The sequence below is a fragment of the Apteryx mantelli genome, chromosome 7, assembly GCF_036417845.1.
Source record: "Apteryx mantelli isolate bAptMan1 chromosome 7, bAptMan1.hap1, whole genome shotgun sequence".
NCBI classification, from domain to species: domain Eukaryota; kingdom Metazoa; phylum Chordata; class Aves; order Apterygiformes; family Apterygidae; genus Apteryx; species Apteryx mantelli.
Genome location: NC_089984.1, coordinates 24918908 through 24946029, shown reverse-complemented (window position 1 = coordinate 24946029; position 27122 = coordinate 24918908). Strand labels below are relative to the sequence as shown.

Sequence of the window (27122 nt, the reverse complement as noted above, 5' to 3'; positions counted from 1 at the left end):
TCACTGACTATGTCCAGAAAAAGTCGGTGCTTTCATTACTGATAGCTCTAAAGAAGAGAGCAGGTGCAAGAAAACCCTGACTTCTGTTAGCAAAGCACAGCATATTAGAGAATCTAGGCCATAGCAATTCAAAAGTGATTGCTGAATGAGGGATTGCTATAAGATACGAAGTGCACTGGCAGAATGCAAAAGGCATTGCAGTGACAGGTGGTGTGAAAATAACATCAGTCAGGAGGAAATCTTTTTCTAACTCCAGCAGAGACTATCTATCTGATGAAAGAGTGTTTTCTTCCCACGTACTAAAAGCAGGAGTCATTGAATGAGTCAGATATGGCTACTGGTTGTGGGGTTAGGGATACTTCTGCATCAAATCAATAATTTCATTGTACATGCACAAAAGTGTATCCAATCCCCAGATGAAATCTAGGTGTGCCCATTCAGGAATCTTTTACAATAGATGAGCCTCTTAATTCAAGACAGTAAAATTGCTGTATCTTTGGGATCTGTGAGCAAACCTTGTCCTCCAGTCCACACTGCAATTGGTACAGTTATCCCTCCTACGTTGTAGAGAGGAGGAGTAGCCTGGAAAACATGAAGCAGTGGAGGAATGAATGTCTAGAAAAGCACAGCAAACTTTATATGGGTGCATTTGGGGTTTCCTTCAGTCACTGTTCAAAGTAGGGTGCCTAAAGCGATCAGAGGGAAAGTGCCCTCATTGCCTTTTCTGTCTGTGCTTGCAGGGAGTGACCCAGCTGATAGTACAGCCAAAGGAAAAATACCTATTGAATTGACAAAGAGTTAGTGCTGGATCTTTGTCCTCTCAGCTAGGATTCATGGAGCAGAAATGCAGAACAAGGCAGAAGATATTGAGATGCCTCTGGGTAAACTCCCAGCTTGGGAGTCTGGAATACGTATGAAGTTCTGGTCATCCCCAGAAGACATGGTCTAGTTGGAAAAGAAAAAGTGTGACAAGGCTGAAAAGGGGCATGAAGTGGTTTCTGTAGGAGGAGAGAGTAAGTAGCTTAGGACTGCTGAGTCCGGGAAAAAGTCAGAGCAGGGACAGGAGACAGGCTTATACAATCATGAATGGAATGAAGAAAGAGCACAGGAAGCAACTATCCCATTATTTCTCATAACAGAAAACCTAGGAGGTATCCAGTGACTTTTGAGGGACAAGTAATTCAAGACAAGCCAAAGGAAGTTGCCTTTCATGCAGGCTGTCATTAAATTTTGTAACTCCCTATGACAGGCTGTGTGGAGGTCCAAAGGATAGGAGCGTCAAGGATGGAATTAGTCATGGAGGAAGGAGAAGTTCCTCAGGGATGCTTGAGGACAAAGTCCTTCCATCTGTGGCTGCCAGAATTTGGGGGTGGATATTGGATGGGATTAGTGCTCTCCACTTGCCCTCTTCCTAATATTGTTTCCCTGAGCTCTCATAGTTGGCTAAGTGTGTCAGTTGCACTAGGAGGCAAAAGCCTCTTTGGTCTGATCCACTAGATGTGCTCTTCTTTTTCAAAATTCATTTTCTCTCTTTCCTGTCCTTTCTTCCTGATCATTTCATTTAAAAAGTTCTGTTTTCCTTTGTTTTTGTTAGAATTACTAATGCTATTAATGCTTGCATGTTTTGTCTGTAAACTTCCAAACTGGAAAATAGTAATACAGGTGGTGGTGGCTAAATCTTTCTACATGTCTTCATAAAAGGAGTCTCTTGCTACCTGCTTGCTCTCTTCCTCTGTGCCTCTGTGTTTTCTAAGGGTGATGATACTGTTTCACCAGAAGGTACCTGTTGGTATTTCTCCATGTTCTTGAACTGCCCAAGTCATAAGCTTGGAACTTCCCGGAATGGACCTCCCAATAGGATAAGCAAAAGAAAGATAGTTACAAAGTAACAGTCAAGAAGGTTATATGATCTTTCCCTGCTAAGCCTCTGACTCCAGTCTAAAGCCTTAACTGATGCTCCTCCTTTTTAAGAGCTATGAGGAGTCGACAGTAAGTTAATTCAAATTCTCAATCAGTAAAAAGCAGCCAGATGTTGTTGTCAGCATCAAAAGAATCACTGTTCCTGTGGTAAGACCCAGGGATGCATTCATAGGCAATTTCTTCAAGTTTGGAATCTTGCTGTTAGCAGCAGCCTCCAGCAAGTTCCCTCCCTGCTGCTGCTGGGTCCTCTTCTGGCAGCCATGTTGTCATCACTCAGCTCTGTAAGTGGCTCCTTCTTATGTTTTCTTTTCCCTTTCTGGTATGAAACAGAATCACCGTTTCTAGCTCTTCCCTTGTGCTCCTTGGCTTTGCCTACAACATGAGTTGTTACTACTGTGAGAGATACCACCAAATGGCATCTTACTGCTGAAGGCAAGTGTGCTCAAAACTGCTTCCTGCTCTGCTCCAGAGCCTGCAGTGCTGCCAGGAAGCTTCTCTTAGCATACAGCAGCTTGTGTGATGAGGCCGAGGCTTTATGAATCCTGAGGGTTTGAACCCAAAGACAGAAAGGCAAATTCCATTTGCTGAGAACATACTGTGACAGAAGAAGTTGCAAGTACAGGGAGATAATGAATCTACTAAATGGACAGTTTATTATTTATAGTTCTATTGCTGACCACAAACTGTGAACTTTGAGAGCAAGAGATGAAAATACAAGGGCTTTTACAAGTAAAACTTGGTGTTGTACAAGAGAACTCATGTCTTTGCTCATTTCTTGACCCTACACTGGAAACAGTAATGGTCAGTTCTTAAGGTAAACTCTGTACAGTATTGTAGACATTATTTATATAAGGTACTGGATACATAACAGAAAGAGTGATGTATACACCTGTATGCACAACTTCAAGCATATGTGTATTTACACATACACAGTACCTCATTGCTGGCTTCAAATTTACCTGTATCACCTGGGGAATTTCTGTATATATTTTTATAATATTTTGCATTCCAGAAGTTTAATAGTACCTGACTCCAGTGGATTATATTTTGCACAGAAGTTCCAGCAGGGGTTTGTGCAGTATACGTGTTGATTTGGTTCTGAAAGACAATGTTCAATGAGCGTTCTCTTCCTCCCTTTTATTCAGTTGTAGATACAAGCAGCTTCAGCAATGACATGTATCAATAAAACCAACAGAAGTTAAAGTGGCATGGTCAGAGACTCCCTCAGAGTTACTTCAGATGTGAAGATGTGCCAGCCTTGGAATTCAAACAGTAGAACGGCCCACAACCAGAACATTTTCCAGGATCATTAAGAATCTAAAAGAATCTAACAGCTAGAAGGGACAGAATAGAAAGTCAACAATCTAGATCCCAAAGTGGGTGATTTATTCAGGAGTCTGCAGCAGATCCTGTGTGAGGGAGGACTGCTCTTGGATAGAACAGCAAAAGGAACTAGCTGTCTGAGGAATGCATGAATATTTGAAAAAAAATACATCCTAGTCTGGTGAGGATTTCTTAACAAGTTACTGCACATTCTTTACTCAGAAGACATTCTCTGAGATTTTTTTTGGAAAACACTCGAGCAAAACTTTAAGGCGTAGGCGGTCTGGCCTGCAGGTGGACATAGAATGAAGTTCCTTAACATGTCTTATCCCCTAGTGTCTGCAAACTGTCTCTCAATTACTCCCTCAGTGTCTGGCACCTCTGAGCAGATCCCTGATGGTCCATAGCCTTGGAGGGGGAGGAAAAGGGGAATAAGTGTGTTCCTTTCTCCTTTGCTAAGAGCTACTGGAAGCATGACACAGGCAAGGTTTTATTTCTTTTTCTGTGGTGTGCCAGCATATGGAGGATCTCAGGTGAGACCAGAAGTCACAATATGAACCAGAAGGACATGGTGCCTTAGTGGGAGGCCTGACAGAAGGCAGACCGCAGAGTTTTGGGGCTCTTGGAACAGTGGTTGATTGTAGGGATAGAATCAAGTGCTCTTCTGAGGGATGAAGCAATGATCCCCCAGTAGTGATGGGACAACCTGAGGATATCACAGTCCATCACTGGGGACCGTTCCCTGCAATGGAATGCTGACAAATTGGATTTCAGGGTTCACACCACAGTGAGTTTCCCAGGAAAAAATGTTGGGAGCAGAAGCTTAAACCCTCAGAGCTGATGAGAGTTATACATATCATCTCAATGTTTTTCATGTTATAGCCACCCAGACTGAAGAAGACATTTCTACAAAGCTTGGCAAAAGCACGGTTGCTGCAGAGGGGAACTATTAGCTTTCTCAGGCATTCAGTCTGGGGAAGGAATTCTCTTTCGCCAAGCAAACCCTGTAAAATGCAAAGGCAACATTGGAGAAGCTGCCCTTTGTATGCTATTGCTTTTAAAAAGTCTTTGTACCCTTTTTTTCCCCCAGCACTTTCAGCTGTTCTCACTTATTTTCTCTTCATTTGCCAAATGGTTTTCTCACAAATGAAAAAAGTTAGCTATTTTTCCATTGCATCAGTCTGCTCAGGCATTGCCCAATTTGTATGTTACATAATACTTAATGAAGAGATTCATTAAACATTAACTCCAATTCTCATGTTTGCTCTAAGCTGCAAATAGTTATATGCATAAGTTGCTTTGCACATATGAGTAGGCACACTGCCTTAAAAGCAATGTGAATGAGTGAGTACAACCATTTCTGATTTTAGTGTTTTTTGGACTGGGGACCAAGAAATTAGTTTTTAATTGCTGTAATTGAAAGTAACCAATGCGATGAGTAAGTTTATACTGGCTTTGAAGGCAGGTCCAAGGGTGTCCTGGGACCCAGCCTACTCTCACTTCAAGAAAAATCTGTCAGATTTAGTGTGTGCTCATGTTATAAACTTAGGCAAGTTTTGAAGCACACTAGAGTGGAGTGGCTTGGCCTCTTTCTGCCTTTTCAGGTTAGCCAAGTTTGCCCATATCTGCGGTGCAGAATCTAGAGCCATTTTTTTCCATCATCCCCAGGGCATTGTCATATGGCTGATATACTCTTCTTAAGAGGGCCAAAAGGTCATATGTAACAAGAGTCAATGGATCTTAAGCACCTGAGATTAAAATGTCCTGTATTCAGTGTAACATTGAATTACATATCTCCTACAGCTAGCAATGTGTGTAACTCAAGGATCATATAATTTAGCCTTATCCTTGGCCCACTCTTCTTATGTTACTTTCACAAGGTCTAAATAGGCATTTCTTAAGTCTTCATCTTACATTTGTGGAACACAGCGTGAACTCATTATATTTTGGCAGAAGTTTATAGGACAGAAGGCAGTCATTTCTTTCTCCCATTATTGGGAGAGGACCTGAATACAGTAGAGACTGCAGCTTATGCTGAAACACATGAAATAGCTTGATTTTTTTTTTTTAGACAGCTGTTTCTGTGATAGCCTAAAACTCTGCTGCAAAACACACCAAGAGACTTGGCAACTTCTGAGTCAGCCAGCCTGCTCACTTAGAGCTGTGTCTCCTCATGTACCATTCAAAAGCTAACGTTTAAAGGAAATATCTGGCTTATAGAATTGCACAAATGTTATTTGGAAGAAACTTGGAAGTCTTATTTGGAAGTCTTCTTGTCTAACCTCCTCCTCAGAGCAGAACTATCACCTTCACTAGATCATGCCAGCTGTGGCTTTGTCTAAAAGACTCTTGAAGACCTCTGAGGCTCTGCATCTCCATACCTCTCTGGGTAACCTGGCCCAGTGCTGCACTACTGCCCTAGAGAAAAAATTTTTCTCAATGTCCAATCTAAACCTCCAAAGGCTTCAGTCACTGTAAGGTAAACCTATTCACAGGCAAATGAGTAGACTCCATAAAACCATATACTTTGAGTATATCCATTTTAAGAGCTAAACAAAAAAAGCAAATGGTTAAATAGTTGAAGCAAAGTCATCACATACCCTAAGCAATATTTCAGGAAGGTAGATGAGTTTTGTTGCTGGGCTTCTAGCATACTTAACAGTAGCAATAGGTGCCAATGCAAAATAAAGTTTGATTTTTTGAGCCAGCTCTGGCATTGCTGAAAATGTAATGAAAGCTGAGAAAATAAAAAAGAGGAGATAAAAAAAGCATCATTTGTGCATTAGACAGCTTCCAGTATTTATACAGGCTACTCTGCAACTTCAGACTTATATGCAACTGTGTCAGTTGTTCAAACGCTCTGTGTTCAGCAAAGATTTATGTGAAACCCCCTCTTCTTCCTCTTCTAACAGCCTGTGGTTTTATTTCCCTCTTATGAGAAAAAATTCTTTCTATATTGTGCCTTCATACTTTCTCCCAAGCCCATTTGAATATAAATGCACAGTTCTGAGGTACATTCATGCATTTTGTAGATTATCTGGAGTTGCAGGTGTTTTCTTTACAGTCAATGCTATTTCATTTTTTCTTTTCTTTTTCTTTTCTTTTTTTTTTTTCTGTCCAAACTGACCAGCTTCTCTTTCTGCACTGTCATCTTCCTGCTTTGTTTATTTTGGTTGACTGAGCCAGCTGCTGTTGGGTTTGAAGATGCCCTTGCATCTTGAAAAGAAATAATTGGCATGGCTCAGAGTAATTTACAGTATAATTCTAAATCAATAGACTTCAGCAGTAGTGTATTTGGCTCATTGTGTTTTATTGTCTTTATAATGAGTTAAAACAGCCTGCATGCTGAAAACAGCTTATCATGTGTTTTTCACCCCAACAAAGGTTTAATGAAAGGCCCAGGTACATTCAGTATCTCAATATCTCAAATTATGTTTTACACATGTGATTTCCTAAAACATCAATCTGTTTTTCCGTAACTTACCTATAGTAGTACCTTGTGAATAGCCATTATAGTACAATTTTTCCTGTCCAGTTTTCTTCACAATTAAATTTATTGCTGCTGGAAGATCAAAATTTGCCATCTTATCAAAAATGCAGGAAGGAGATTGAAAGAGAGGCATGCATAAATTAAAATCCCATTGAATTCACGTTTGTATTACAGGCTTGTCAGCACAGAAAAAACATGAACTGTTTTGTGAATCATTCAGCTATTTTAGATTCTGGGGTTTTGTAGAACTGGATATAGAAAATATCAGTCATGGTTTTCTGGGGAATTTTTTCCCTTGACATCATCAGAATGCCTGTTTTTAACTTCGAGAAGCATCAGATTGAACTCTAAATGTCTAAATGTTCTAAGGAACAGGTAGTGGTACAGTAACAGAGCTCTTTCCATGGAATCACACTTTTTATACCGTTTAGCATTAAAGGAAGGGTCTGGCTTTTAATGTTCATTAAAGTAGAAGTCCAAAAAGAATATCCATTTTCCTCTTTTGAGATTTTTGTGTCATGGTAATATATAGATTGGTGTTCCTAAAAAGTGAGACACTGCCTCCAAAACGAAGGACTGCCTGGGATATGAACAGTGCAGTTTCCTCTGAGTTGCCCTGTTGCTATGCTTCTAGTCTGAAGAGGAATGTTTTTTCTGAGTAATAGAGGAGGGTGATCTCCATCATTATTCAAGTCCACATGAGTGCATAGAGGCACTTCAGCAGAAGTGAATGTAAAAATGCTTTTTAAAAGGTAGTGTATTTAAACCCCTGATTTAGCCAGCTTAATAAATGTATAAGAATAGGTAGTGGAGATGCCCTCCAATAATTCAGTCTACCTGAAAACCCAGAACTCATCTTGATCAATGGAATAATTTTGATGTTTTCTGGACCAGCGATTCCCTCTGCTATTTCCCATCCAAACATCAAATCCAGCATCACCTAGTATGAAGCCCAAGCTGTTGTTGGGCAGGTTTGTGACCCAGTTACTAGCATCTCCCTGTAATCCATGTTGGAGAAATACAGCAGACTTTACAACTGAAAAGCAAAACAAAAACAAGCATTGCTTGATTATCTGGTAGTTCAGGAACATTGCTGTCCCATAGTCAATACTGGGATGTGGGCCTGCACCAACTTAAAGTGTATTAATCATCAGAACAAGACATTCCATTTTGTAAAGAGAGACCTTAAAGTTTTGTAAAGATTTATGGAAATATCTGCCTGACACCAGTGAAAACTAGCTTGGTACCCTCTGGTCATTGTTTGTATAGCTCAATCTCATTAACATGAGATTCTTAACACTGATACAAAGAATGAGGGTGTGGGATCTTTCGCAGAGGTTTCCTTTATCCAAAATATGAGTGAGTCACTGAAATTAACTAGATGTTAGCAAAAGCAAACCAAAATCAGATGCTGGAACTGTGTTTGAGCTTTCTCAGAAGGGGCTGACCAGGCAGATTATAGCCTTTACTCTATTCTCTTTTTTAACTTTTGCTTATCAACTCTGATGATAAGGGTATGTACATAGTTCATACCATAGCTGATTTTTATTTTAAATAGGTATGTTTGACATAAATCCTGTTGATCTTGCAGTCCAGTCAAGGCAACCAGAATTCCCTGCTTAAATTTTACTTGTGTATATACAAGTCTGATGGACATTTTACAAATATAAGCGATCTCTTTCCAAAATGTGTCCTATCTAATCTTTTTTGCCTTATACTAAGACTGTGCCTGGGTTCTCCTGGTTCTGTATACCATAAAGGATTATATTCTGTAAGGGTATAACCATCTTCAGTCATCACGTCATACTACTCACTGTGGTACCCTTTGTAAGTAATGAGCTCATTCTGCAAGTGAAAATGCAAATGCATTTGCTTGCAGAAGTCCATTTCCTACATTATGTGTATAAGATCTTTGTGATGAAGAAATATTAAAGAGCAGATACAGCTGGGGATTTAGTCTGTGTTTATTGAGCATTTGAATAAAGCAATATCAGATTGGAATATCACAACCTTAAAATTATCACAGATTTATTTTCACAGTCACCTTCATTTTTGTATAATCTCCAGGATTTGAGTATTCAGTTAAAATCTCTTTTATAAAAAATATGTTATACTGCAGCCATGCAATTGCAAACCCTTATATTATGGAGATACAGGAATCACTATAACCTCATAGCTGGAGCCTCTGATTCCCATAGCTGAGATGAGGAGCTGTATGTATAAATGCGCCTGGTCTGCTGCACTGCAAAGTGAAACTAATTCATTTAAACTACCTTCAGAGAAATCCAGTGAGCTTCACAACTGCCATGTCGTGAATGGCTGTTTTGCACTAGGATGCTAGTTCGGTGTTCAGGCTCTGTAAAGTATCACTTAAAATGCCATTTATTAGAGCTAACACTGTAAGGAGAAAGAAGATTATCTGTACTAATCTTATGCCCCTTCAGATGCTGGGAACCCTGAGCTGTGCAGCATCAAATGGACCTCCAGTCAGGGCACAGCATGCTGCGCAGATCCTGTCCATGGAAAGGGTAACTCTGTTTTGGTCTTTTGAGCTCTTACAGGGTTTTCTTAATAGAAAACAATTCTATTCATCACTTCTACTGTCAAATGAAAAGAATGTTCCCATGAAAATTTGTTGCTGCACTTTTAGATAAAGACAAGAACACACAGGTGCTGTAACCGCCAGTGCCAAGTGCGAGCTACCTAGAGACTCCTGAAAGGAGTCCTGAAAGGGCAGAAAACACGGTAGGATTAGGCTAGGGGTGAAAAGTTTAGGGAGGAGCTGGCATGGAGGGGACCAGTGGGGCAGAGTTATAACTTTGTTATTATCTTTGCCCTCTGAGGCCCATAATTAACACACACAGGGAGTTTACAAGTGGTCTGCTGTGCCGATGCAGTGCCGAACATAGTAACCTGAGTTGCCACATCATCCCAAAGCTTGTCTAACTCAAGAGGGCTGTCTGGTCAAGGAACACCAGAAAAGTGAAGTGAAAAAATATAAAGCACTGGTGAATACTGGTGCTGCTTGAGTGAGAGATTCTGTTGAGATCTGTCAGGCATGCAAAAATATTTCTGCTGCTCATAATCAAGTTAAGTAATATGGTCTTGCCTGAAGGTTTTCCAGCAGCTAGGTTAAGTGGCACAGTGTTCTTAAGTGATGAGTAAGATAGCTTGGAATTGGCACTTACATAATTATGAATATTTCATGTAACAAAGGTAAAGAAATGTCCAAGGGAAGGGCTCAGGAGGGATGGAGAGGGCTGCAAGCCTCTCTCCTGCTCACACTGCTGGCACCGTGTCTGGGAACGGCCCAGGCAACACTGCATTCCTGCCCAAGCCTCTTACAGCATCAATCACCCATAGAAGGGGCAGCTTAAAAACTAAAAACTCAGCCCTGGCCCCTCTGTTACATAGTCAAGGAGAACAACAACTTCTGAAAACAGAAATCATTTTCATAGTACTTTTTGGCTAATGCCAGTGTTTGTGAAATTTATGTAAAACAGGATTTCTTAACCTCTGAGGGTGGATGAAGTCTCTCTTGCAGTTCATAAGTTCTTCATAACTTTCCAGATCGTTTTGCCTCAGATCCACGGGTAATGTTTTTATCTTTGTGCTACCTTTGTAGCAATGTATACAGCATATCTCCTCACCCTTATATGAATCAGTTGTAATTAGAGAAAAAGAAATTCACACATCCACATCCACAATCATGGAAAGCTGAATTAAATATAGTTGTTTGGTTTTTTTTTCATAGACTTGGTAAAAGTCTCAAGAGCATGTACTCAAATCCTCTGGCAGAAGGACTAGAACTAGCATCAGGGCTAAGCTACAGTTACTCGGTGTGTACTGATCAGTACTGGTAAAGGTGTACCAAACAGAACTGGAAAGTGTGGACTAATGACCTAGCCGGGGTTGGAACAAGACAGTTGCTCAGGTAAGTTTTGTGTTGGCATCAGCAGCAGCTACCCAGCTAAGGATGGGATTGGTGGGTCTGTGGGCAAAGGGGCAGGTTGTTCTTAGAGCTAAGATTTAAAGTAAAGGGTTTGCTCTTGAGACAGAAAGAGGCTGCTGGGGGCTTAGAGATGGTGTCACCAAAGTCTCCATCCTCCATTCAAATTGGCAGGCTGGCACACACCTGGAGCTGGGGCTGGGCTGAGGTTAAGCTGACTACTGCCCGGAGGGGGCAGTGAGCCAAGGTCAGGGCTGGGCAGCTAGGACAGCTGTCTGTCTCTTCTGATGAACACCTTTCTCACTGCCTGCTTCCTATGGAAAACTGTCCTTCAAAAATGAATCCTGATACTAATCATCTCAGTCTTGCTTTGTTAAATCTTTTCATGCATGGAAAGTAACTCTCCAAAAACTTCTGCTAGGTCAGCAAATTGTATGATTATAACTCTGTCTTTCCAAATAGTGAAACTTTTGTTTTTCCCGTTATATACAGTGGGAACTTGTTTTGAAACAGTCAAGGTCTATTCAATTCATAGATCTGGTCCTTTTTCTTTAAAAAGTGAAGACATAGTTACCAAAACAACATGCTGGTCTACTCTGGGCAATAACAGTGATTTTTCCGCATTTATTACTCTACCATAAAAATAACAAAACATAAAATTATAAAATAATTATGAAACTAAGGTGATTATTTTTCACTTGGGTATTAGAATATTGATTTCATCTCTTGCAGGGAAAATGAAAGGCTATAAAAATGTTTCAACCTTGACTATAGAAATGTAGAAAGTACACTTTAAATAACAAAACTGTGTATTGAATATGGTCTATGTGTTTGCAATGCAAGCTTTCCCTTATAAATGCAAGATCTGTCTTCTGACCCCAAAGTGATGTCTTTCAAAACTAAATGAAGAGTCGTACAACACATTCTATTTTACTTATGTCTCTTGCTACATAAAGAAAGTTTACTTCTAAAGTGCTAGTGCCACCACGTTGTTTTACAATATTGCACAGAAATAGGACAAATGGAGCTTTTGGACCACTCTCAACCAACTTTCATTAACCCAAATAATACCAGACATGGGCATAGTTCTTACCATTACTCAGCAAATCTGTGTCTTTTTATGATCAGAATGATCTCTTTGCCTTGGAAGCATTTTGTGAAGTGCCTTGAGGAAGGAAGAGCCCTTTGCAGAGTTGTATCCCAGTTGGGAACAGATAGCAGACGCTGTCTGAAATGTGGCAAATTCCCCAGATCCACACAGGAACATGATGAGTCCATCAGCAGGGATGCCTCATGGCTCTACTCTCTCTGCTGGTGGGTCTGTCACTCTATGGCAGAGTAGCTCCAGTGCTGGAGGGGAAGCAAATCTGAATCGCTGGATATTTATGTTTTCCTTTTGAAAGCAAACAGAAACACTGGGCACATGGTTGTGATGTAGTCATCCCCACATTAATTCTGAGCTGAGCTTGTTGCATCCATACAAAGCAGCACAGCACCATAAAGAGTTGTTAGCTCAGACCTGGCTCTATTAGCCGCGCTTGTGTGGGCCTATACCCCATGTAACGAACCTTGCCTGTCAGCTGCAGCTGTGCAGCTCCCAATGGCAGGCAGGTAACTCTCTCCTGGATTCCCCAGCTCTGCTGGGGCATTGCTCAGCTTGAATGACTCTACACTTGTGATGCGCAGTCTCACTTAAGTCATCCCAGTGAATCGAAATAAGTTGTGTCTGGGTCTAATGAATAGGACACTGAACCATTCCTCGCTATTGTGTGATTCTGGCCAAGTCATTTCGACCTCCAGGGTTTTTGTTTTTTTCCTTTCCTATTGCTCAGCTGGCACCTCCAACTATAAGGATTTTGTGCAGGGACTGTTCCTAATACTTGTCTGAACAGGGTATGTCTGTAAAAGTTGCATTCCTATTAATCCAAATATTCGTTCCAATTTTTGGTAATTATTTGATAAATAAATAAAAATCATGGCTAAAATCCTTACTTGCCTGCCTTAAGGTTGTCAGATTTGATTAATCTAAGCCATAAAGACAGAAAGTTCCTTATTATGAGGTGTATTGCCAAAGACTTAAGAGAATGGACTGCTGGAAACTAACAAGTCATTGAAAAGATTTTCCTTTAAAAAAGAGAAATAAATACCTGAGAACAGATTTAAACATAGTTTTTTGATAGGAAGGCAGGTTCTTGGAGCTAGCAATGCTATTAAAATTTTCATTTGATCATGTCAGAATTCTTTCCTGTTTAAAAGAATGTTTTAGTGCTTTGATAAAGGATTGTACTATTGCAAAACCCAAATGATTTTTTAAACTAGTGTCATTTTCAAATGATGAAGACAAGTACAAATATTTTGTGTAATTGAGTTCCTCTGATGTTACAGACCTCTGATGTTACAGACTCACCCTTAGCCTAATGGGCAGTATGCAGCATAAAACTTCTACCTGGTGCATATAGTGGGCACCCTTCTTTTTGAGTCCATAAGAAAGCATTTGTTTTCCACAAAAGACACCAGCTTAGGAAGCACCCTCAATTTTGTCTCATTGCTTTCTGTACAGCTAAGCATGGTACAGTTTCAACCATGGAAGAACTGAAATCAGATCCATTCACAGAAGGCCTTATAAGGCTCACTTAAAAATAGATGGGAGGTCCCTGTCTCCAAGTGTTTTGGTATGTACACACAAAGATGCATTCACATTTTTCATAGCGGGAATTCTCACCTAACATGTTCAATGCTTTGGAAGTTGTTCTGGGTTGTACAGAAAGGATCCACCTGGTATCCTATTCATCCCCTTCTGTCCTGGTGAGGGACACTGAGGAGGGCTCAGTTTGTGAGGTAGTGTTGTTCATGTTGCCAGCAATGCAGAAGTCCGCCGTTTTCTGGATCTTCCAATGCCCTGTGCCCTGCTCCATGGACATTACAGGTCTGCCATTCTCAAAGCTTAGAGAAATATTTTAATCCTCCGAGTCATGCCAGGTATATTTGAGAATACGGTGAAAGCTGAGGAGAAGTGCATTGGGTTATCTCTGATAGCAGCCAGGCTCCCCATCGCTGCAGCAGGAGAATCTAGCCCCGCAGGAGGGTGGTGGAGCTGCGCTGTCCCATGCATGTGATGCTTTCCCCCGCTGCTCAGCTGCGACCGGTACCACGGGGGGAGCAGCAGCACAGGCAGGTTGGCTCTGACATGGCTTCTCTGATGGCTAGGTTTCAGTCTGTAATTTTCATTCAGGGCTGAAGGGATTTACAACCCTGGAATTTATTTATTTGAAATTAAAATCAAAGCCAGAGCTAGATAATTGTTTATGACATACATGCTTCTTTAAATTGTATGCCAGCTGTAAAACATTAATGGGTGTAATCATAAATAAATGGTGTATATGCATACAGGATGTGTACATACAACCCCTGCTCATAACATCTTTTCCCCCTTAGATGACAATTCACCTTGGAGTGAATTCGGGGGAACATTTTTTCATCTAGGACTAAATCACAGAATTTCAGCCACTAATCTGGCTCCCATATTTTTTATCATTCAGAATCTTAGGTGACTGCTACCTATGGGACATTGGACAAAGAGGAAGAGTTTAGCAAGGAGCATACTCAAGGACCCAATACTCAGTTCATCGATCCCATTAGCAAGAAGTATCCAAACATGGGTATATAGGGCCATTTGAGATGCCCTCGAACATCCTGCCTGGCTCTAGAATTTGTGCTAGGCTGTGTGTGTATTCATTTTGACTGAACCAGTTTCTTGCTGGATCACGTTTGGAGGAACCTTATCTATTAAATACCAAATTTTTGACAAAAATATTAGTAAATAGTGACTGGATTTGCAGGTATCCTTCACTCAGTTTATGCAAAGCAGCAGCAGGTCCATCTATCTGCCAGATTTTCAGATGTATTTTTTTTCTGTGGTATGGAACAAAACTTGGTTAAGTTAAGCGTATTTGGTCAAGGTAGGCTTTCTTTTTCTTTGTGATGATGAAGAAGACAATCTTCAGCAGCTTAGAATTACTATGTGGCTAGAGGGCTTAGCAACAAAATATTTTCTAACTTAACATATGATGATCTTCAGCCTAAAAAAAGAGGTATGGCTTGCTTCTTTGTGGTCTGCATTTGAATCAACAGTAAAGGTACTGCTGCATTCAGTGAAGCAATGTCAAGTGCTAAGTTAGTGAGGTTTACTGATGATGTTTTGTTGGGTGTAGGGAAGACACTAAATCTCCCCAAAGGCAGTTGTCAAAATAAAATTTCATAGCCTAAGTGATGTTTTTTAAAAAAAATTAATTTGTTGTTCCATGAGGGGAACCACTGTAATCTCTATATAAGTGGCTTTCCATCCCTGATGACTGATGGACACAAGTTAAACTTTTGAACATCTGTCACCTGCAAAATGTTTACTCTTCGTAATTGAACATCATAGAAAACACAAATGAATGAAAAGTGGCAAGTCATTTGTGAGGGGAATTCTAAACAGTTTTTGCTTTTACAGACAATGCAAAATAGCCAGTCTGTAGCATTCAAAACCATGAATGAGCTCTCCAGGATCACAAGGAGGTTGCAGTTTTCAAGATTCTTGTCTACAACTGTGAGGCCAAGACACATCTTTGAAAGGGAGATGAGAGTTCTACATAATCATATGACTCCAGGAGCAGTATTTTTTAAGGAAAAAAAACCAACCAACCTTTCAATAAAATCTTAGCTGTGTACTAAGTAACTATTAATGATTAAGCCCTTATCATGTAACTTATGACTTTCCATAGCTACTGCAAGCATGTGAGTATTATTATGAGCAGATAGAGTTTGATATTATACTTAGACTTCAGAATCCTTGATAGGTAATATTATAGCTTTCTATCCAGTTCTTTAATGTGCAGGTTAGTTGGTTTTTTATTATTGATATATTTAGTTTTAATATTAACTGTAGTGGTAAGGCTACTTTATGCCAGACCTTTCTAATCATGATACATTTCCTTGCGCAGACTACTGAGAAACAGGACATTCTGCTTGCACAGATCTGTAAAACACATACTGATTGAGCCTGCATGTGCTGCTGAAAAGCATGTGCTGCAGATGTCAGCTCTGTTAGCGTAGTAGTTCCAGAGTGCTTGCTGTCTTTGAAATATCACATGCAGCATGCAGGAGCTATGCAGCATGCACACATGCATTTCTGTTTGGGAAATCTCAGTCAGAAATAGTATAACTCCACCTAACTGGAGACAATCATTCTGACACTTCCCTCCAAATCAATGCGATTTACAGATGTGACACAAAATGGAATAGCAGGCTCTCACTTTGCAATGCACATTTATCTCCTTTATAAGTAATAAATAGAAGTCATTTAGGAAGAACCGGATTCGCTAATTACAGTTCCAGTGTGAAGAGGCGCAGTACCTCCAGTATGCGCAAAGGAAAAGCCAATTACCTGTAATTGTGGTGCTATAAGAATGTGTCATTCCCTTACACGCCCTAGTGGGCAGTGTCTCTGCGTCCCATACAGTCACCTACATCTTGACTGTGAGGTGGTGCAAATCTTCCCTCTGTATCTCCATTCTTTTCATGAAACCACCCAGCTATGCTGCAAGAAGGAGGGGAGTATTGCACAACACATGTTCAAACCATCTCAGAATTAAAACTTGGTTGAAAAGTTATAAAGGATAATAAATTATCATGTAGATGTCTTCCCCCCCCCCCCCCCCAGTCTGCCTTCTGGTCTTTGAAGGGAAAATAACCACTTCTAATAGAAGTTTCACAATTCATGGTTACAGATTCAACCATACATTGCCATGCTTCTGGTCTGGATGAGTGAAACAAGTCTTCATTTACCCTTTCCTTGTTTGTGAGGTGAGTCAAGCTCCTAATCCAGCCAGTCTCCCTGTCCCTTTGGTTAGTCTTCTGTTCTTCATTCTTTGCAGTCCTATCAATGTCCTCTACTCTCACTGTTTTCTTGCATGTCCCTTAGCATCTCTTGTCTGTCACATTTGCTTTTCATTTCATTATCTCTTCACATTTTTTCCCTATCTGTTCTTTTTTCAGCTCTTCAGCCTTTCTTAAAAGGCCTTCAGCTTTCTTGTGGACCTTTTTCTATACTGCCTTCATGCTCCTCATATGTATTTTCTTGCCTCTTCAATTTCTGTTCTGTCCACTATGCTCCTTTGCATACCATCAAGTGCTTGGGCACATCAAGACCCCAAATGAAATCCCAGTGGTTCTTGTCATGGAATTTCTCATACTAAATCAGATTACGGATCTGAGGAAGTAACTATTCAATGTCATACTGTTGGTCTTTTTCTTCAGACCATACTGCAGTTGGCATGGCCTTTTCCATCTTACAGAGCTGACAGGCAGGTGTGGAAAAACAGTACATTTGGGAAATCATCGTAGTTTTAAAACAGAATCACTAACTTGCCTTTGGATTTCAGTCCTTGTCCATCAATGAGCAATCCTCAGCAATTCCACATTTTTAGTAATGGCAACTTGAAGAGTTATTTATATTAGAATTACATTTACATTAAGCAAAGTTGTTCTGTTCTGTTCTATCTATCTACTCTGTTCCCTGACCCATGTGTCCTCCTGAAACTCAACATATTCTTTCTTATAAAATAGATTATAACAGAGGCGGTTGTCTCAGGTCTTTTTATGAATTTCAAGAATGTATATTAGATGTGATTTCTTAGATGCTGGCTATAAGACTATTTCCTGACTGCCTTTTGTACACATCTATTTGTAAGTGATTCATCTGAGTCAGAGTAAACTTAAAGACTTGTGAACTCAGAGGTCTTCTAAAATTTCTCATAACTCTTTTGAACAAATCAGATTTTAAATGTGATTAGATAGATCAAATAAAATATAAACCATATACTAAACTGTGTTAAAACAGAAACTGTGCTTGCTTTAGTACAACTTCTTCTTAGTAGTTGTCCTGTGTAGTTGTTGAGCCATATAAACACTTACTCAGCTTTGAACAGAAACTTTTTAAAGATATCAGATTTTTTCCTAGAAGAACAGAGGCAAAATGCTATTAATAAAAATATCTTTCATCTTGGTAACTACAGCATAAAAAACATTGAGACTGCCAAAAGAAAGGAATGTTTTCAGAAATATGATCTAGCTTGTATTTTCTAATTACTGTTACATGACAACTTTGCAAAAATTAATTACAAATTATTAATGATTTTCTTCTGGAGACTAGTCATATCTTTGACCAAATCCCATTCAATTCGTAATTTTCACTGTGCTTGCCTGGGACGTACTATCTTTTTTAGTGGGGAAAGCCTTAATCTCCTCTGAATGCCAGTGACATGGGAGTTACAGTCTTAAAATGTTTAAGATGTTGCCTAAGCTAATTATTCCTACATATTTTTTCTGTTTTATTGCCTTGGGTGCTTGTGGGGCAATAGAAAAACTACAGTAATTACTTTTGTTAATAAAGCAATTGAGTAATAATACTAAGCTTTTGCATGGTAGCTCCATACAGAGTCCTGGGTGGCTGTATGAATGTTTTGCAAGTGTCAGCTGCCCGAGAGTGGAAGGCATGGAAAGGGCTTGTGTAGGCAGCTGGAGCTGAACTTTGAGTGTTTCACTGCTGTCATTTACAACTCTAAACGAAGAACAGGAAAGGAGGGAGCCTTTCTAGAAGGGCATGCCGGACTGTTTCAGGGCAGAATTAGCACAGGGGCTGCAATAACATTTCCATGGCAATATAAATTCTTTTTAGAATATTTTCTTTTGCCTTGTCTGGTAGTCTGTATCCCATGATCTGCCATGGTACTTCTTCTAAAAGCTCAGTGTTCACTGTTCATATATGAAGGCAATAACTCATACATGATTTGCTGCTTCAGGAAATAACAATGCTATAATTAAAGGGTTTGAAGCATTCTTAGTTGTGGCTGCAGGATACAAAGCAAAAAATATTTTGTCTTTTTGTGCCAGCTTTTCCATGGTTGAAGTTGCTATGAAATTGAGAAAACAAACACATACAGTAACAGCAACCTTATGAATAATATCAGGCTACAGCAGCTAAAGATAATCTGTATTTATAACTGATAGATACATCAGCAGAGGGATTATGTTGTGCTTTCATTCGGAGACTTAGTTTAGAAGGAGTCAGCCTGAGTCAGGGAATATTTGTGCCTGCGACTGTTAGCTGGAAGTGAAGAAATCATAAAACAAGTTAGCAACAAGGGAATGATAAAGTAATGACAAGCTGAATGAGATACCTTAGTACTGAGTAAGAGCCAGGACAAATGATGGCAACAACAGAGCATTCTCCATTTCCAAACCAGTCAACAGGAATTTGTTTGTAATTTCCTTCTTATGACACTTTCACATGAGAAACATTGACAGTAAGATTGTCATATTTTTAAACTGTGACCATGTGCAGCCCCAATATGAAACACTTAAAAGCCTATTGCTGGAGAAGATGCTTTGGCTTCCATTTATACAACTGGTGATTTCTTCCGAACTTGCAGATGCTTGCATCAGAAACAGATGTTGACAGTGAATAGTGACTAATGTGAGAGGCGTAAGTTGGAGCTCATTTTCACGCCCAGGCCTGGGTTTTAGAGAGGAAGGAGTGACTAAAAAGCTTAATTCCCTTCCCAAACTCTTTCCCTGAAGGCCTCCCAGATCAAGCTCCCATGCCATGCTGCTACAAAGTTATATACCCAGTGAAGCGCTTCAGGTTCTTCTTCTCCACTTCTAGTGACATGTAGAGGATCTACAGTTTGTCATAAGCCTGCACCTTCATTGTCAGCCTTGTGTTTTGGTCTGCCTGAGCACATGTATGGGGCCGTAGCTATATAGTTTGACGTAAAACAGCACGTGGCCCCTTCATGTGCTCTGACTTGGAGGCAGGCTTGCTCCCACGCTGTGAATCGTCTCCTAAACGGTCTGCTTATAGGCATGAGAATGAAAGAAGTAATAAAGAACCTGGACATAACCTTCCTACCTTGTGAGAGAGAAATGTTATGCTGCTATATCAAATTCAAATGTAATGCTACTGTAACAAATTCTCCCAGCATTCCTAGCATGCAGCCCTGAGAACAGCCAGCGAAGAGCTTCTTCAGTTCAGTTTTCTGCAGCGTAAAGCTGATCATTTTTGTGCAATTCTATCTGGGCTTCCGTTTTTTCACTCTGTTAGAGGAAGTAATCAAGTGTACCACAATACTACTGAAAAAGCAAACCTGCTTTTTTTAATCATGTAAGGTTTGCAGCACATCAGCAGGTATAAAGAGTTGGAATGTGAGGTTTGCCTGAAAACAACGGAAGAGAACTTAACAACCTGGTTTAAAACTTACATTATTAACTGCTTTATTTTTTATCACTGTTTTTGTAAGAGATAAAAATACTCTGTCCCATCAATTAAATGTGATTGGAGTGTGCTTTTGATCAATCCAGGCATGTTCTTCTTGGCATCACACAAGAATTATTTTAATTAATGGTCCAAAAGAAGAATTTTTTCATTTTTAATTTAGTAATTTATATTTAAACTTCTTACATTAAATCAAACATAATAGTCTAATCAGTAACTAGCCAGCTAGATAAACTGACTGATAGTAAGCAAAAATAATTCCCTACATCTTCATCTGCTAGCAATTTGACTGTAGAGCTGTCCCATTAAAGTGTCTCCATGGAGAATTTGAAAATGACCCTGAACTGCTGAGAAACCTCTTTTAACTATTTTTACCTGACACTTTTAAAGAATTTTCTGCCAGTAAGTGTGTTTCCAGGCTTTCTTCATCACAGTTCTGTTTAGAAGCAAATGTCCCTTTTACCTGAGCTACCTTTCCACAGGCTAAGAGCATGCAGATGGCTAAGTGTGACTCAGCTGAGGCACAGTGATCCGCTTAGGTTGTGGTCACCAATGGTGATCCTGAGCCTAAAAGAACTATTTCCAAGTGTGTCATTAAGAATCTATTCATGAGGACAAGCAAATGAATGTAAAATACTTGTACCAAAGAAAAATGATATATTCAGATTCCCTTGCTTTGCAAAGATGTGAGGTAAGAAAAAAAATCTTCTCGAATTTTAGTAATTCTTGTAAATACCCTTAGGACTGTATTTATTCTAGGGCATAGAGAACCTAGAAGTTTAATTAGAAATGTGCAGGCAAAAACAGCTCGTGCCTGTCATTCATGGTATGGAGAGATGACATGGGCATTGAAAATGGAAGTATTGTTACTCTAACAAGTCAGCATGGAGACACTAAGTCTCAGGACTGCATCTTACAAATGGCTTTACACCATCAAGTCAGGTACTGAAAAACTTTAGTCAAGGACTTGTCTTCTCAGAGTTAGGTCTACCATATACTCTCCTTTTTCTGGATTTGTCCTCTTTTGTTGCCCTCCTTTTCCTCTAGGCACAATTCAGTAGGTGTTAACTCCATCTGTGCTGTTGAAATCCTTACCCAAAACAGCAGCTGCAATTGTAGTTCTCCAGTGAAAGCAGGTGCAGGTGCAATGGGCGATGCACCGAAAGTGTGAGGAGGGTGCCAGCAGGAGGGGGAGTCTGGGGCTGGAGAACAAGGTTGGGCAGCCTGGAAGAGTACCAAACCCAGCCCCTGTTACTGGGGAGTTTTGGAGAGGCGTGAAGTGGAAGATTTAGAGCAAGGAGGAGTTGTGCAATCACATCGCAGTGTCTATAATTCTCCTCATCACAGAATGATCAGGATTATATTCCATTTTAAATACCTGTTCAGAAAAAGGCCAGCTCTGGGATGGAAAAGTCTGGGGCAAAGGAAAGGCTGGGCAGAATGAAGAGAGAGCTGTGAGATGGGGTTATCATTAAAAGTCAACAACTTCCTCCTGGCTGTATGAGGTTCCCTTCAGGTACAGGCTGGGGTGAGGAGGAGGTCCCGGGAAGCATGACCCTATCTTTGTTTGTTTGTTTTTTTTTTTTTTTTTTTGGCCTGTCTGAAATATGTCTTCTCTACTTAGTATGTAATCCAAAGACCTGGGTTGGGAAAGCAGTTGGTTTCTGGTGTTGTACATAGTTCCTTAGAACAGGAACCATTAAAGTCGCTTGCTGAGTGAATAGCTGCCTACAACTAATTTACTAAAGGTACCTTAATCATTCACTGGATATAACCTAAGTGCAGTCATTTCACCAGTCGTATGCAAGTTGATATATGACAGCTGGAAGTCAGATCCCCACTTTTGCCAAGCGCATGTGAAGCAGACATGGGAGCTGACAGCTCCAAGGAATCTCAGGCAGATTTGGGACATGGTCTCTGGTTCCTCTAAGTTCCTACCTGCCACAAAATTCAGGAGTCCAGCCAAAACAGGACCTGTGTTTTGGCTCAGAGCATGGGAAACCCCTCAATGGGATGAGATATGATGCAGGGATGAGAAGGTGCAGTAGGGTTGCAGGTGAGTGAACATGCAGCATTTAATTCTTAGTTCAGGGAAGTGAATGGAGTCAGGCCCTCTCCTGCATGTGGTATGACTTAATACTGAATCAGGAGCTGCCCGTGCCGCTGATGCCAATACAGCTGTTTGCTCCTGTGGGTGTTAACAGGCACTGCTGCCACTGGTGTTACACACAGAAGTGGAGGCTGGCCATTTCTCATTTTGAATACTAACACTGCAGAAACTGAACAGTTTTCTCTCTAAATAGGCCTTATTTTCCTAATACTGTTGTTACATGGGTAAAATGTTCTTATCCGTGTTTGCAAACATGGAGAGCAGTGCCCAGAGAAACAAGAGCCAGAATCGCCTGGGGGGAGCTACAGAGCTTGGGGGGTGAACATCTAGGTGCCTTGGCCAAGGCTGGGGGGTCTGTGGCAGGGCAGGCGGCGCACCTGGCTCCGGGTCTGAGTAACAGCTATGCGCTCTAGTTTGCACTGGAGGCAAAGAGGAATTGTAACTGAAACCTGCACTGCAACCTATTTTGGCCTTCATATAAAAGCCAAAACTGAGTAATTGTTTGCAACATACTAATTCACTAAGCTGTGACAGGGGCTGTCAAGTACCGTTGTGGAGTGTTTTCAATGCACATATGCTACCCTCTATGCAAAGCAGGAGGATTTTTTTTCTCATGCAGGAAAACCTTTGGAGGAAACATTGGAGGAAACAGTTTCTGCCAGGATTAGCTCAGAGTTTCACCTTACACTTACTTATTTTGGGTGTTTCATCTTGCTTCCTTCCAGTATTGGAATCTGTAGAATTTTTTTAGCCATATACAGTCAACTGTAACTCAGCAGATTAATCTCAGTGGATTAGTTGCGTCATGACTTAACTGTAATGCACAGAAAAGTGATATAGCAGGGTGGTGTGGACTTACAGTTCCGGCAACTCAAATTCAGGTATCACTGCACTGCACAGTTAATAATGTCTAGTTCTTCCTTTTCCTGCAATTTCCCTGCATATGTAGGAGTTTATCATATAGAGCCCCCCCCCTACAGTTCTGTACTATTTCTGGTACTTTCAATAGCCCCTGGGATGCCCCTCATAGCTAATTGTAGGGAAAGGGACCAACAGAGAGGTGAACACTTGATAATCTCTGAGCCCTCTGCAAAGTCATCTGACTCCCCCCTGAGGCTGAACATTTCCTCTACACTGGGATTTTAAGCAATGCCTGAGACTGCATTTCTCTGAGCTGCTGAGCTGCTCTAACAGCCTGTTGCCTCTGAAAGAGGTGGTCTTATCGCCCTCCCACTCATTTCACAGCTGGCCCTTGCTCTTGCCTGCACGATTCTGACCCCTCCTTTGCACCAGCTCTGGTGCTCATCAGTCCTTCCATGAATTAATTTGGCTCATTATCCCAGAAGATAGCTGCCTGCCTTCTTTTTCCTAATTGTTTTTCCTCTGGGCTAAGCAGTTCCATCACCTGATGGAGCCAGCTGGCAGCACTGAGGCCCACAGGGAAGGGCAGGGATGGGCAGCAGGGAGCAGAGCGGAGGCGTGTAGAGATGGACTCTTTGGCAGGGGTGACATAGTGCAGTAGCTCAGCACATGCTGTGGAAGTGCATCCTTGTGGTGCCATTTCCTGCCCACAGTTCAGCTGCCGCTGACGGAGCATCCTGCCCCCCAGGTCTGGCTGCCCAGTGCTTCCCTTGAGCTAGTGCTAGCTCTCAGCAAACTCCATGGTGAGCCAGCCAGGGAGCTTAACTGAACAGGCAATTTAATACCACAGAAAAAATGAGTAGCTTTTTTCCAGGCTTTGTCTCCTGAAACAGCTAGCTGTGGGGTTGGAAAAGAGCCAGGCTAACACAAGGGAGTGTACAGGAAAAGCAACTGGGGATGCAATGGGGAAACAGGACCCTGCCCACCGCTATCTCCGGTAAGCCTGAGCAACCACTTCACCTCCAGCTTCCCTCAGTCCTGCTTCCCAAGGGAAACCTACAACATGCTTTCAAAAGATGAACCTAGAAACCAATAATGCCTAATGCTACAGAAACTAAAGATTACAAACTCAATATATGCATTTCAGAGAGAATGAAATCCACCTCCCCCTTCAGTGTGCCACAGGGGCTGTCACCCCATTGCTGTTCCCCTTGCCAACGGTCCTGCTGCCCCACAGGTACGGACCTTGGGGCTGATGGAGCAAGAGTTGACTGAAGAAGGTCAGTGCCAGGCAGCTGTCCCCACCCAGGCTCCCCTGGAACTTTGCTCGGGGCTAAAGAGGAGGCTGTGGAAATGCAGTCTTTCTTTTGTAAGCAGATTCATTGATCTATTAGGAACATTGCTTTACCTCTGTGTGTGTAATTAATGAGGCAATGTTTAATGAAGAGCCTTGGATGATGCAGAAAGCAGAGTTTGCCATCAAGAGCAGATATAATAGGCAGATGTGTGACTGAGATGGGGATCCAGCTCTGAGCACAGTATTTAGGGGCAAGTGGGCAAGGAGGGGTACCCTGTTTGCCTGGCTGGGCCAGGACCTTTTCTGGTGCAGGCTTGCTGCTTGACCACGAACTTTAGAAGGAAGTACCTTTATTTTTATTTCTTAATGTGATGAATACACTATCTTGAGGGTGAAAGAGCTGCGGCTTGATCCGGTGGCTAGATCCTGGGCTTGCTGCTCTCAGTGTTGCAACATTAGGTTTTAAAAGGGCACAATTTTCTGAAGACATTTTTGCAGGTGCAGGAGGAGACTGAACCACCCGGGCAGATGTGTACGTGACTCTTCCCCAGGAAGCAATTATGGACTGGAGTGTTAATCTGTGCATCCAGAAGAGGGAGGTCTCAAACCTGTGTATCATATTTAAAACAGATTAACACCAGTTAGCATTTTAAATGTTGGTGATGCTACAAAAAGCTTTTTGTTCATGTCTAGAAGTTATAGTAATGACTGAATGTATGAGACTATTCAAAAGCTGCCCTTGTGGACAGAGTTTCATTATCAAAGACAGCCTGTCAAATGTTATCAGCCAGCATCTTCTGCCTTCTTGCCTACCCATCTCCCAAGTCAGGAGTGACTTAAACAGAATGCATTACAAAGTAACATGGGGTTCTTATCATTTGCCTTCTGATTTTTGAACACTCAAGATTCATGTTTTCAATCTTCCTTAAAACTACAATGGCCACAGTGACTCTGACAGACTCAGAGAGCTGAATTTTAAAAGCGGAAATAACATATTTCCAAGAAAAACAGTCAGCCCCATTGGGTTCTGCCTTATAATCAGCTGAAGTAGGTCTCAGGGATCTTCCCTTCCTATGACCGTCTCACCCCAATCTGGCTTTCTGGGTTCAGAGCCTTTATAGTTCCTCATCTCAGCAGAGGTGACAGGGCAACGTGTGGCCACACGTCCTGTGTCTGAGCAAACCCACACACCTGTCCTCTTTCCCACATGCAGCCAAAAGAGCTGCCTGACACTGATGAGAAGGTCTTTGCCATGATATCTGCAGGCATTGCAGGTGCTTGTCATCTTGTAGTTACCTACAGCAGCAGGCAGCTGGCACAGTTCATGGCACGTGGGACGCGGTGGGGGATGCCCTTCCCGGCCACGTGCCTCCTGAAGTAAGTGTCTTTCCTGCATCCAGCACAGTGATTCCCTGTCTCTGCCCATAGTCTGCTTCATGGCCTGGGACCTTCTCCTACCCCAGAGCTCTCTTACTCAGGGCTTCTCTCTCCCAGAGTGAGTTCCAAACAAGCTGGTCCGGCAAATAGAGTATATAAGGGCTAGCAGAGAAGACGGGGGGCATGATGTCAGTTCCCTGAAACCTCTTATAATTGCCTAGTAGTGTAAAGAAACTGCCTTGCCCTCCAGCAGCTGTTAGGACCAAGCCGGCAGGGAGAAAGGAAAGGATAGCCCCTGGGCTCACACACACATGCTCATAGCAGCCAGCCCTTGGTCCTATCACACCCTGCTCCTGAGGAGGAGATGGCAGTGGAGCAGAGGCTCTCTACAAGCCTTGAATTGTGTGTCCCTTCTCTGCCATGGGCAAGGAGCAGAGAAAGGAGCCCTGGGCTGCCTGCCCACCATACCACCATGGGTAATATCCCCAAAGAAGTAGCAGGTTTTTGCCTGCAGGACAAAATCAGGGAGATTAAGGACTAAAGTACTGTGGGGCACTAACAGCATTTCCTGGTGTGTGCTGGGTCAGGAGGGAGATTTATCTTGGAAGACAGAAGGCAACATGACAGGAATGAGATTGGCTCAACCTGCCCACCGGTGATAATCTCCAAATCCATGGGGTTGGCTGCCTGGATGATTGGGACCAAGATGCAGTTAGGGGGCTGGTTAGTGGATGCTTGCCCCCCCCCCCCCCCCAGCCCCTCAGACAGCTGGAGTGAGAAGCAGAAAGTCATAGTTAGAAGGTGAGAGAAAGCCAAGGGGATGGGATGAACAGGCAAGAAGTGCTTGATTATAGGGAAATGGTCCTGAAAGGGCAGAAAATATGGTAGGATTAGGCCAGGGGTGAAAAGTTTAGGGAGGAGCTGGCATGGAGGGGACCAGTGGGGCAGAGTTATAACTTTGTTATTATCTTTGCCCTCTGAGGCCCATAATTAACACACACAGGGAGTTTACAAGTGGTCTGCTGTGCCGATGCAGTGCCGAACATAGTAACCTGAGTCGCCACATCATCCCAAAGCTTGTCTAACTCAAGAGGGCTGTCTGGGCAAGGAACACCAGGAAGCTCCACAATCCTCCGTGCTTCTGCATAGGTGTCCCCAAAGTCAGGGGTGATTTCTCTGCTGGGCTCAGAGCGTGTCTCAGGTGAGATCACTTACTGGGTGCTAGACCCAGGGGTGTGATTTGTCTCAGTCCCCCCTGGAGGGATGTTTTGGATGTGCTAGGCCTGCTGCAGCCTTTGCTGTTGCTGCTAGGGAACTTGCAGGTTGAGGTGCCTGTGTGTTGGAAATGTGCCAGTCCTGAGCTTTTTCTAGCACAGTGAAGGGAGGCAGGCAAAAACCGCCCTTAGCGGAAACTGCTCTGAGAGGGTGGTTGTCTCCTCTTGTTCTGCCAATTGCTGCCTCGTGGTAGGCAAATGCTGT

The 27122-nt window shown here is 41.8% G+C and overlaps 1 pseudogene; it reads right to left on the bottom strand.

Moving 5' to 3' along the window:
• Positions 1-831: 831 nt before the first annotated feature.
• Positions 832-8620, bottom strand: LOC106487835 (lipase member M-like; annotated as a pseudogene).
• Between the last annotated feature and the right edge of the window lie 18502 nt (positions 8621-27122).